This window comes from Arachis hypogaea, chromosome 17, assembly GCF_003086295.3.
Source record: "Arachis hypogaea cultivar Tifrunner chromosome 17, arahy.Tifrunner.gnm2.J5K5, whole genome shotgun sequence".
Taxonomy (NCBI): domain Eukaryota; kingdom Viridiplantae; phylum Streptophyta; class Magnoliopsida; order Fabales; family Fabaceae; genus Arachis; species Arachis hypogaea.
In genome coordinates, this window is record NC_092052.1 from 109,188,091 (window position 1) to 109,198,779 (window position 10,689).

The 10,689-nt window shown below is 37.3% G+C and overlaps 1 non-coding gene across 1 annotated transcript; it reads left to right on the plus strand.

Annotated features, from left to right (window-relative positions):
- Positions 1 to 108, plus strand: LOC112767675 (small nucleolar RNA R71). The gene has a single exon (XR_003185116.1). It is a non-coding gene; the product is annotated as a small nucleolar RNA R71 (small nucleolar RNA).
- Positions 109 to 10,689: the final 10,581 nt, after the last annotated feature.

Below are 10,689 nucleotides of genomic sequence, written 5' to 3' on the forward strand. Positions count from 1 at the left end.
AAGCATGTCAGAAGGACACTTTTTGGTCAACTGTTTGTATCTTTCCCAAGCTTCATAGAGGGATTCACCTTCTTTCTGTCTGAAGGTTTGAACATCAGCTCTAAGCTTGCTCAGCTTTTGAGGAGGAAAGTACTTGGCTAAGAAAGCCGTGACCAGCTTATCCCAAGAGTTCAGGCTGTCTTTGGGTTGAGAATCCAACCATAATCTAGCTCTGTCTCTTACAGCAAAAGGGAAAAGCATGAGCCTGTAGACTTCAGGATCTACTCCATTAGTCTTAACAGTATCACATATCTGCAAGAATTCAGTTAAGAACTGAAAAGGATCTTCAGATGGAAGTCCATGAAACTTGCAGTTCTGCTGTATCAGAGAAACTAATTGAGGTTTCAGCTCAAATTTGTTTGCTCCAATGGCAGGAATGGAGATGCTTCTTCCATGTAAATTGGAACTAGGTGCAGTAAAGTCACCAAGCATCCTCCTTGCATTATTATTATTTTCGACTGCCATCTCCTCTTCTTGTTTGAAAATTCCTAACAGGTTCTTACTGGTTAGTTGTAATTCAGAGTCCTTTCAGGTTCTGGATCTGCTTTAACAAGAATATTCTTGTCCTTGCTCCTGCTCATATGACAAAGAAGAAGTCACAGAAAAATAATAATAATAGAGATCCCTTTTTTTTTTTTTGAATGAGGGAGAGATGTTAGTAGATGAATAAAAAAATAGAAGGAGATGAGAGAGAAGAGAATTTTCGAAAATAATTTTTGAAAAAGAGTTAGTGATTTTTGAAAATAGTTTTTGAAAAATGTTAGTAATTTTTGAAAATTAAGATTTAAAAATTAAAATAATTAATAAATTAAAAAGAAATTTTGAAAAAGGGGGAAGATATTTTCGAAAATGAGAGAGAGAGAGTTAGTTAGGTAGTTTTGAAAAAGTTAAGAAACAAACAAAAAGTTAGTTAGTTAGTTGAAACAAATTTTGAAAAGATAAGAAGTTAGGAAGTTAGAAAAGATATTTTGAAAAGATATTTTTGAAAAAGATAAAATAGGAAGATATTTTTAGAAACTAATTTTGCAAAAGATTTGATTTTTAAAATCTCAATTAATGGCTTGATTCACAAGAAATCACAAGATATGATTCTAGAACTTAAAGTTTGAATCTTTCTTAACAAGCAAGTAACAAACTTCAAATTTTTGAATCAAAACATTAATTGATTATGTTATTTTCGAAAATTTTGATATAAAATAAGAAAAAGATTTTTGAAAAATATTTTTGGAATTTTCAAAAATAACTAAGAATTTTGAAAAAGATTTGATTTTTGAAAAAGATTTTGAAAAAGATAAGATTTTCAAATTGAAAATTTGATTTGACTCATGAGAAACAATTTGATTTTTTAAAATTTTTGAAAAAGTCAACTCAATTTTCGAATTTGATGAGAGAAAAAGGGAAAGATATTTTTTTGATTTTTGAATTTTTTTTTATGAAAAAACATGACAATTATGCAATGCATGAAATTTTTAGATCAAAACAATGAATGCATGCAAGAATGCTATGAATGTCAAGATGAATACCAAGAACACTTTGAATGTCATGATGAACATCAAGAACATATTTTAAAAAAAAATTTTAATGCAAAGAAAACATGCAAGACACCAAACTTAGAATTCTTTAATGCTTAGGCACTAAGAATTCAAAAATGCATATGATAAACATGAAAAGACACAAAACAAAAAATCATCAAGATCAAACAAGAAGACTTACCAAGAACAACTTGAAGATCATGAAGAACACCATGAATGCATGAAATTTTCAAAAAAATGCAAGATGCACATGCAATTGACACCAAACTTATAACATGACTCAAGACTCAAACAAGAACACAAAAAATATTTTTTTGATTTTTATGATTTTCTAATTTTTTTGGATTTTTGTATAATTTTTTTTGAAAACATTTGGGAAAAAGGAAGTAATGAATTCATAGTCCTCAATCAAAATCCTGGGAATTAGACATGGCTTCATGGCCAGTCAAGCTAAAACATGTTATATGAAACACTAGAATTCATTCTTAAAATTTTTGAAGAAAAATATATTTTTGAAAACATTTTTTTTTTCGAAAACAAGTGAGAAATTTTTGAAAGGTTTTTGAAAAAATTTTTGAAAGGAAAACAAAAAGAAAATTACCTAATCTGAGCAACAAGATGAACCGTCAGTTGTCCAACTCGAACAATCCCCGGCAACGGCGCCAAAAACTTGGTGCACGAATTATGAATCACACTTTTCACAACTCGTACCACTGACCAGCAAGTGCACTGGGTCGTCCAAGTAATACCTTACGTGAGTAAGGGTCGAATCCCACGGAGATTGTTGGTATGAAGCAAGCTATGGTCACCTTACAAATCTCAGTCAGGCGGATATAAAACAGTTATGTGGTTTTCGAATATTAATTAATAAAATAGGGATAGAGATACTTATGTAACTCATTGGTAGGAATTTCAGATAAGCGAATGGAGATGCTTTTCGTTCCTCTGAACCTCTGCTTTCCTGCTATCTTCATCCAATCAGTCTTACTCCTTTCCATGGCTGGCTTTATGTGATACATCACCACTGTCAATGGCTACTTTCGGTCATCTCTCGGGAAAATGATCCAATGCCCTGTCACGGCACGGCTAATCGTCTGGAGGCATCACCCTTGTCAATGGCTTCATCTTATCCTCTCAGTGAATAATATGCTCACGCACCCTGTCACGGCACGGCTATTCATCTGTCGGTTCTCGATCATGCTGGAATAGGATTTACTATCCTTTTGCGTCTGTCACTAACGCCCTGCAATCGCGAGTTAGGAGCTCGTCACAGTCATTCAATCATTGAATCCTACTCGGAATACCACAGACAAGGTTTAGACCTTCCGGATTCTCTTGAATGCCGCCATCATTCTAGCTTACGCCACGAAGATTCTGGTTAGGAGATCTAAGAGATATTCATTCTAGCTTAATTCATGTAGAACAGAAGTGTTTGTCAGGCACGCGTTCATAAGGGAGAAGGATGATGAGTGTCACACATAATCATCACCTTCATCACGTTCTTGGGTGCGAATGGATATCTTAGAAGCGAAATAAGAAGAATTGAATAGAAAACAGTAGTACTTTGCATTAATCTTTGAGGAACAGCAGAGCTCCACACCTTAATCTATGGAGTGTAGAAACTCTACCGTATGAAAATACATAAGTGAAGGTCCAGGCATGGCCGAGATGGCCAGCCCCCAAAACGTGATCAAAGGATCATAAGGTAATCCAAAGATGCCTAATACAATAGTAAGAGGTCCTATTTATAATAAACTAGCTACTAGGGTTTACATGAGTAAGTATTTGATGTATAAATCCACTTCCGGGGCCCACTTGGTGTGTGTTTGGGCTGAGCTTAAGTGTTACACGTGCAGAGGCCATTTGTGGAGTTGAACGCCAGTTTTTGTGCCAGTTTGGGCGTTCAACTCTGGTTTTGGATCCTTTTCTGGCGCTGGACGCCAGATTTGGGTAGAAAGCTGGCGTTGAACGCCAGTTTACGTCGTCAATTCTTGGCCAAAGTATGGACTATTATATATTGCTGGAAAGCCCTGGATGTCTACTTTCCAACGCAATTGGAAGAGCGCCATTTTGAGTTCTGTAGCTCCAGAAAATCCACTTTGAGTGCAGGGAGGTCAGAATCCAACAGCATCAGCAGTCCTTTTTCAATCTATGAATCTGATTTCTGCTCAAGTCCCTCAATTTCAGCCAGAAAATACCTGAAATCACAGAAAAACACACAAACTCATAGTAAAGTCCAGAAATGTGAATTTAACACAAAATCTATTAAAAACATCCCTAAAAGTAACTAGATCCTACTAAAAACATACTAAAAACAATGTCAAAAAGTGTATAAATTATCCGCTCATCAATATACTCCAGCTATCGTCCAATGACTACGTTGAACATCATGTAGATCGCTTTGTGGTTGTCAGGCACGCGACCTTGGCTAAGCGAGTAACGAAGATTGGGTGATTGTCACGGGTCACCCCTTCATTCTGACTTAACTGAATTAAGTACGAGAGTATATCTTGGAGAAGAAGTAGGCGTGAATTGAATAGAAAAATAGTAGTAATTGCATTAATTCATGAAGAACATCAGAGCTCCACACCTTAATCTATGGGGTGTAGAAACTTCATCGTAGAAAATACATAAGTGAAAATAAGGTAGGCATGGCCGAGTGGCCAGCCTCCCATGGAGGTCTCAAAGTGTAAAAGTTACATCATATGGTCCCAGACCTAGGTCTGAGGACTAAACGTCCAAAGATATAAAATAAATCTCTAAAAGTAGTTTTTATACTAAACTAGTAACTAGGGTTTATAAAAAATGAGTAATTAAGTGCAGATAGTGCAGAAATCCACTTCCAGGGCCCACTTGGTGTGTGCTTGGGCTGAGCATTGAAGCTTTTTCGTGCTTAGGCTGTTCCTGGAGTTAAACGCCAGATTTGGTGCCAGTTTGGGCGTTTAACTCCAATTCTGGTGCCAGTTTGGGCGTTTTACGCCAGAAGTTTTTAGGTTGACTTTGAACGCCAGTTTGGCCCATCAAATCTCGAGCAAAGTATGTACTATTATATATTACCGAAAAGCCCAGGATGTCTACTTTCCAACGCAATTGAGAGGAACGCTATCTTCTACAAAATTCATCAGCAAAAGAAAACTACTAACATGGCAAAAGTCATCAAAGAAGCAATCTTTTGAGAAAGCAAACAGGTTCACAAGCCTCAATAACAACATGCAGTTCATAAAAGAAGAACACAAACTGGAAAGCAATAAACGGCACGAACCCTAAAAGTACAGAAGGATCATTTCAAAATCAAGAAATACCTCCACAGCAGTAACAAACAGATGCACGACGATACAAAAAGGTTCAAACTTTACAAAGTCAAGCCAGAAATAGAACAATGAAAATGACAAAGGAAGTAAAGAAGCGGAAGGAAGAACCAACCTAGAAAAAGGAGAAAGATCGGAAGAAAGTTGAAAGCCGGAGCGACAAATCTGGAAAACGCCTCTCAAGCAAAACACCAACAAAGTACCAAACAAAGCGTCGCAGAGAAAAATGCGAAAATGCAAAACAGAAAGACAGAGAGAAAAGAGGGGAAGTTACAGAGAAGAGAGAACCGTTTTTTGAGTGTAAAATTCAAAATAAAGGAAGAAGAGAAACGGAGCATTAAAATCAATTAATGAGGGTATTAAACCCTCGCGCATTCCCAAGACTAGAACGCTAAATGCAAAAAGCACGCGCCTCTAGAAGAAAACGAAGAGGAAAAATGCTTCACATTCTAAAGCTTCAACGAAGTCGACAAAATGCTCGAGTTCGGCCTCACTAGAGAAGGATCGAAGTCCTAAAACTAAGACTCGACCTCAAAAAGGACCGAGCTCGAGCAGGAGCACTGTTCATACCCTGGGTCGAGCTGTCCGACCCGGGATGTTTAGCGACAAGGCGACCGACCTCTTCAGGTCAAACTATCTAACATCTTCTCAAAGAGCTCGGCCAAATCGCTACAGAGGCCCAATAAGGGCCCAAATAGAGGAACACGACCCAAATCCAAAGGCAGCCCAAGCCTACAGAGATAAGGGCGGTTCCCTTGAAGATAAGATGACCTCACTGAAAGATAATATAAGATAAGATAACTAACTTATCTTATCTAAAAAGGTCACTCCACACCCTTATAAATACACTGGAGCACCCAGGTATAACTTATACTCTGATTCTACTAAAAACCTGCTTAATACCCTTGCTAACTTAAGCATTGGAGTCCTTTGCAGGTACCCCCCACCCTCCGGTGACAAAGGATCAGCAGCATAGCCAGTCCAACAAGTCGAATATGATAGCTCCGGCTGCCACTCACCAGCCGGACACGTCAGCACCGATCAGCACAGAAGATCTCGTCTGAGATCGACCTACAGTTTCAGGTAACCCTCGGAACAGGAGGCTTCCTTAGTACTGCCGGATGCAGCTTGTAATCCAGTCAGACTCTGAGAAATCATATTGACCTACTGAGTCAATATTTTGTTCTGAGCCAATATGACATTCAGAGTATCAATCTCAAGAACTCCTTTCTTCTGAGTCGTCCCATTATTCACAGGAGGTTGGTACAGTATAGTCACCAAGCATCTTCCTTGCATCTCTGGCATTGTTGTTGGGTTCGGCTGCCATGTCTGCTTCTTTTTCAAAATTTTCTGTAAGGTCCTCTCCGGAGTGTTGTGCTTTAGCTTCTCTTAGCTTCCTCTTCAGAGTCCTTTCAGGTTCAGGATCAGCTTCAACAAGAATATTTTTATCCTTGTTTCTGCTCATATGAAAAAGAAGAGAACAAAGGGGTAGTGGAATCCTCTATGTCACAGTATAGAGATTCCTTGATGTGTCAAAAGAACAGAAGAGTAGAAGAATGAGGTAGAGAGAAAATAAGAAGAATTCGAACACAGAGAGAGGGAGAGGGTTCGAATTTTTAGATGAGTAGGAGAGAATTGTTAGCAATTAAATAAAATAAATAGAAAGAGATGAGAGAGTGTTTTCAAAATTTTGAAAAAAGAAATAAAATAAAATTAGAATTTAAAAAAATTAGTTAATTAAAAAGATTTTTGAAAAAGGGGTTAGTGATTTTCGAAAATAAAAAGTGAAAAAGTAGTTAGGTGGTTTTGAAAAAAAAATAAGAAATAGTAAATCTTGAAAAGATAAGAAGTTAGAAAAAGATTTTGAAATTAAAATTTTAAAAAGATATGATTGAAAAATATTTGATTGAAAAAGATATGATTTGAAAAAGAAATTAAAAAGATTTGATTTTTTAAAATTGATGACTTGGCTAACAAGAAACTAAAAGATATTGAAGGTTGTGGTAGGCTTAGAGAAGGGGGGGTTGAATCTATGCCTTTCTTTTAGTTGCTGTTATGACCCCTTTTTACAAACTTTCAATTCTGATTCTATTTGAACTCAGCAGCAGAAATTTATGAGACAATTTATTTTTGTCTCATGAATATCATAAAATAGAATAGTGCAGAGAAGAGAAAAGCTAACACCAGCATATATCCTGGTTTGGTTGCCTTGTGCTATGCAACTTACGTCTAGTCTCCTCCACAACAATGGAGGAATTTCCACTATAGTTAACAGTATTACATACACCAATTTCACAGGATTGACCCAATCCTTTCACACTTAAGTTCTAACCTAACTTGACATTGGCTATGCTAATACCTAACTATTCACTCTTAGTGCAAACCCAACTAAGAAAGGGATACCTCACAGGTACAAGATACAAGACATAGACATACCTAAAGAAATCAGAAAATAACTCTAGGCTTTTCTCTCAAGTGTTTCACTCAACCTTTTTCCACTCATGGCTTTTACTTGAGTTTCCTCACTATGCCTTTTCTCACAAGAAATTACAGAAAGATAAACATTGAAAAGTAAATTACAATCTGTAAAACATGAAGGAGATTGACTTCATCAACAGTCTCTTTGCTATGTGATAAACCAGATTAGCAAGCCTCTGATTTAGTTCTTCATACTGGCGGAATGCACCTTTGATTAGTACATTGTCCAATTAGTTGAACTTCTTCAAAGAGCTCTCTCAGAACAAAACCTCTATTCACTTTTTTTCATTAAACCTTAGAGTAGAAACTTTGCTTCTGACTTCTTCATCTTGACCGAAAGTGATAAAGCAGTAACCACAAACATCTTCCAATGGTCAACTTGATCTAAGCCATAGAGATGCAACTTGGTCCCCATGAATCTCTTGTCACCGTGGATTTGTAGCAGTGAAGAACAGAGATCAACTTTCCTTTGTATCCCATTTCGGACCGAGCAGAGAGTTGGGAAGAAGAGAAGAAGCTTTGATGCATGCAAGAGGAAATGGGTTACCTTTAACCTTTTCTTAAGCTAGATTTGGTTTGAACTTGTTGAGATGACATCTGCCTTTCAATCTTAATTTCTCTTTCTTGCTTCTTTGGTGATTTGCTTAGGGAAGAAGCTCTCTCTTTCTCTTTCTTACTTTTTTGAAGCTTTGATTTGACTAATACAAAAGGGCCTACGTTGCTTTGGTAAGAGAAAGATGGAGGGAATTGAACTCAACTTGGGCTTGGATCGGATATGGTTCATGTAACCCGTTTGGCCCATCTGATTCCTTTGGCTTCTTTCTTTGCTTTTTCTTGGTCTTCTAATTTTTGTTTTCAGTCCACCATCCTTGCTGTTTGTTTTACATTTCATTTGGGCTGCTTAATATTGAATTAAGACCTGCAACATATAATAAATAATTAGTAATAAGTAATTATAATTAATCAACACTAATTATTTATTTTGCCCAAAAATAATGTTTGTCATCACTAATTAATTTGGTTAATTTCTTAACTCAACAATCTCCCCCTTGATGACAAATATGATTTAAGAAATAATCAAAAGGAAATGAGTTTGAGTAAGGTTTAGAAACTCCCTTTGATTTTTGTCAATTGCTTTTATGTTGCTCCCCCTTTTCTTTTCAAGATTAGCTCCCCCTGAATTTATGCTTTCCTCTTTGTACCTGTTTTACATTATACTTAAAGAGAACATAATAAAGAGCTACATAATTATTTTGTCTAAGGGATGTCAAATAAATAACACCACATAACCAGCCCAATATCAAGCTAATATCAGCAGCAAAAGGATTCAGCATGTGAAATCAAGTTTTAATACAGCAAACAGATAAAAATCCCAAAAGAAATACTAGTAGCTACAGAAAATGTCAACAAATTCCTAGGACACATTTACCATCCTATTGATATTGCTATTACTCCCCCTTTTGTCATCAAGGGTGGATAATAAGCAAGATCCACAAAAAAAACATCATTAAAAAAATCCTGCAAGAAAAGGTTAGGTCACAGTTCAAGTTCTAACTAAATGAACAAAAGTGCAGCAGTATTTAGAGTTATTACAGTCATCCAGGATAAAAACAGTTCAATAGTAGCAAAATAAACAGAATTCATGAGACAAAAAGAGAGCAGCAGCAGTTTTCATGAGATAATTTCTAGGCATCAAAACCATTCCCTTCTGAATTAGCTTCCTCCTCAACATCAGTGACAGGGTCTTCATCTTCTTGAAGGTTATCGATGAAGGACATGAACACAGCCACTCTATCCCTTGATTTCTTTAGGAAGTTCTCATCCTTGCTAGCCAGCTTCCTTTGCTCTTTGCTCAAAGTAATCAAGTGATTTGATTGAGAAACAAACTCCTGGACTACATCTTTGACCACATTCAGCAAGGCAGATTTCTTCCCAGTAGAGATGGATGTACCCTCAGTGGAAGGAGCAGGAGAATCCTCAGGGACAAAGTCATCATCCTCATCATCTAGGATAACTCTTTCAGATCTAGTTAGTCCTTTTTGTTGTTTCACTGAACCACCCCCTTTTAGGTATGAATGTCTATTTTGATATTCCTCATTGGTCAAGTCAACACCAAAATACTCAAATATGCAAGTTAGAAACATGCCATAAGGAAGTGCTTTGTCCTTTTCACTCCTAACAGTATCAAACATATATCTAACCATCAAGTATGCAAATGAAATTTCAGTTTTGGTGAGAAGGGCATATAAGACAAGAGTATCAGTGTAGGAAACCCTTTGATCTGAGCCACTTTGAGGAAGAATAATGTGGTTGACCATTCGGTGCAACTGAGCACGCTCATACCCTAGGGTTTTATGAGTGGGTGTAATGCCATCAATTAAAGAAACATGTTCACAGATGTGTGCCAATGCATCATGATAAGAAATTCCAACACCTTCATCCCACTTAACCGAAGTCTAAGCACAAGCCCCAACATCAGTATACTTCAAAGAATCACTGATAGTTTCATTATTTAAAACTATGTCTCGGCCCTTTACATATGAGTGAGCAGTGCCTTCATGATAAGTCATGTTTGCATAAAATTCTTTGACCAACAAGGGATAAACAGGCTTTTTCATGTCAAAAAGGTGATTCCAGTCCAGAAAAATCAAGTTATCAACAAATGGAAAACCTTTTCTTTTCAAAGATGGCAAATCAGCAAGAAAAGAGGGACACAGGGTACGATACTTGATAACCCCATCATAAAAATCATTATTCATGGCATATTTGAATCTATAGGGATTATAGTTCGAGTGAGAGGTCAAAAAAGGGGATTTGTGATCAAAAGGTCCAATGTCTGGTTCTTTAACATTTTTGAGAGGGACTCGAGTGTTACCTCGTTGAGAGCGCACAAGAACCGACCTGGATTTGGGTTGTGTTGGTTCGGAAACTAGTTCCTCAGCCGCCGGACGTATGCCCTTGGAGGAGCTAGGCTTCGAAGAACCAGGTTTTGAGGAGCCTGGCTTAGAAGGTGTGACTTTCGGTGGTGGTGTCGGCTTGGTAGGGGCAAGGTACCTTGGCGTGGTCTTGGTTCGCGCCATGGGAGCAGTGCAAGGAGGAGAGGTAGGAGGAGATGGTGAAGGTGTGAAGGTTTTGTCTTGGGAGCGAGTGGAATGCTTGGATGGAAGTTTATACACCTTTTCACGAGGAGGCTTGTGTGCTATGGTTTTCTTCCTCATTTGGTAGTTTTTGGTTTAAGAAGAAAAAGAGTAATGAGGGTAGTGGTGAAAACCGAAGGGATAGAGAAGGAGTTATGGAGGGAAGAGAGGGAGTGTTGGTAACTGTTCATACCC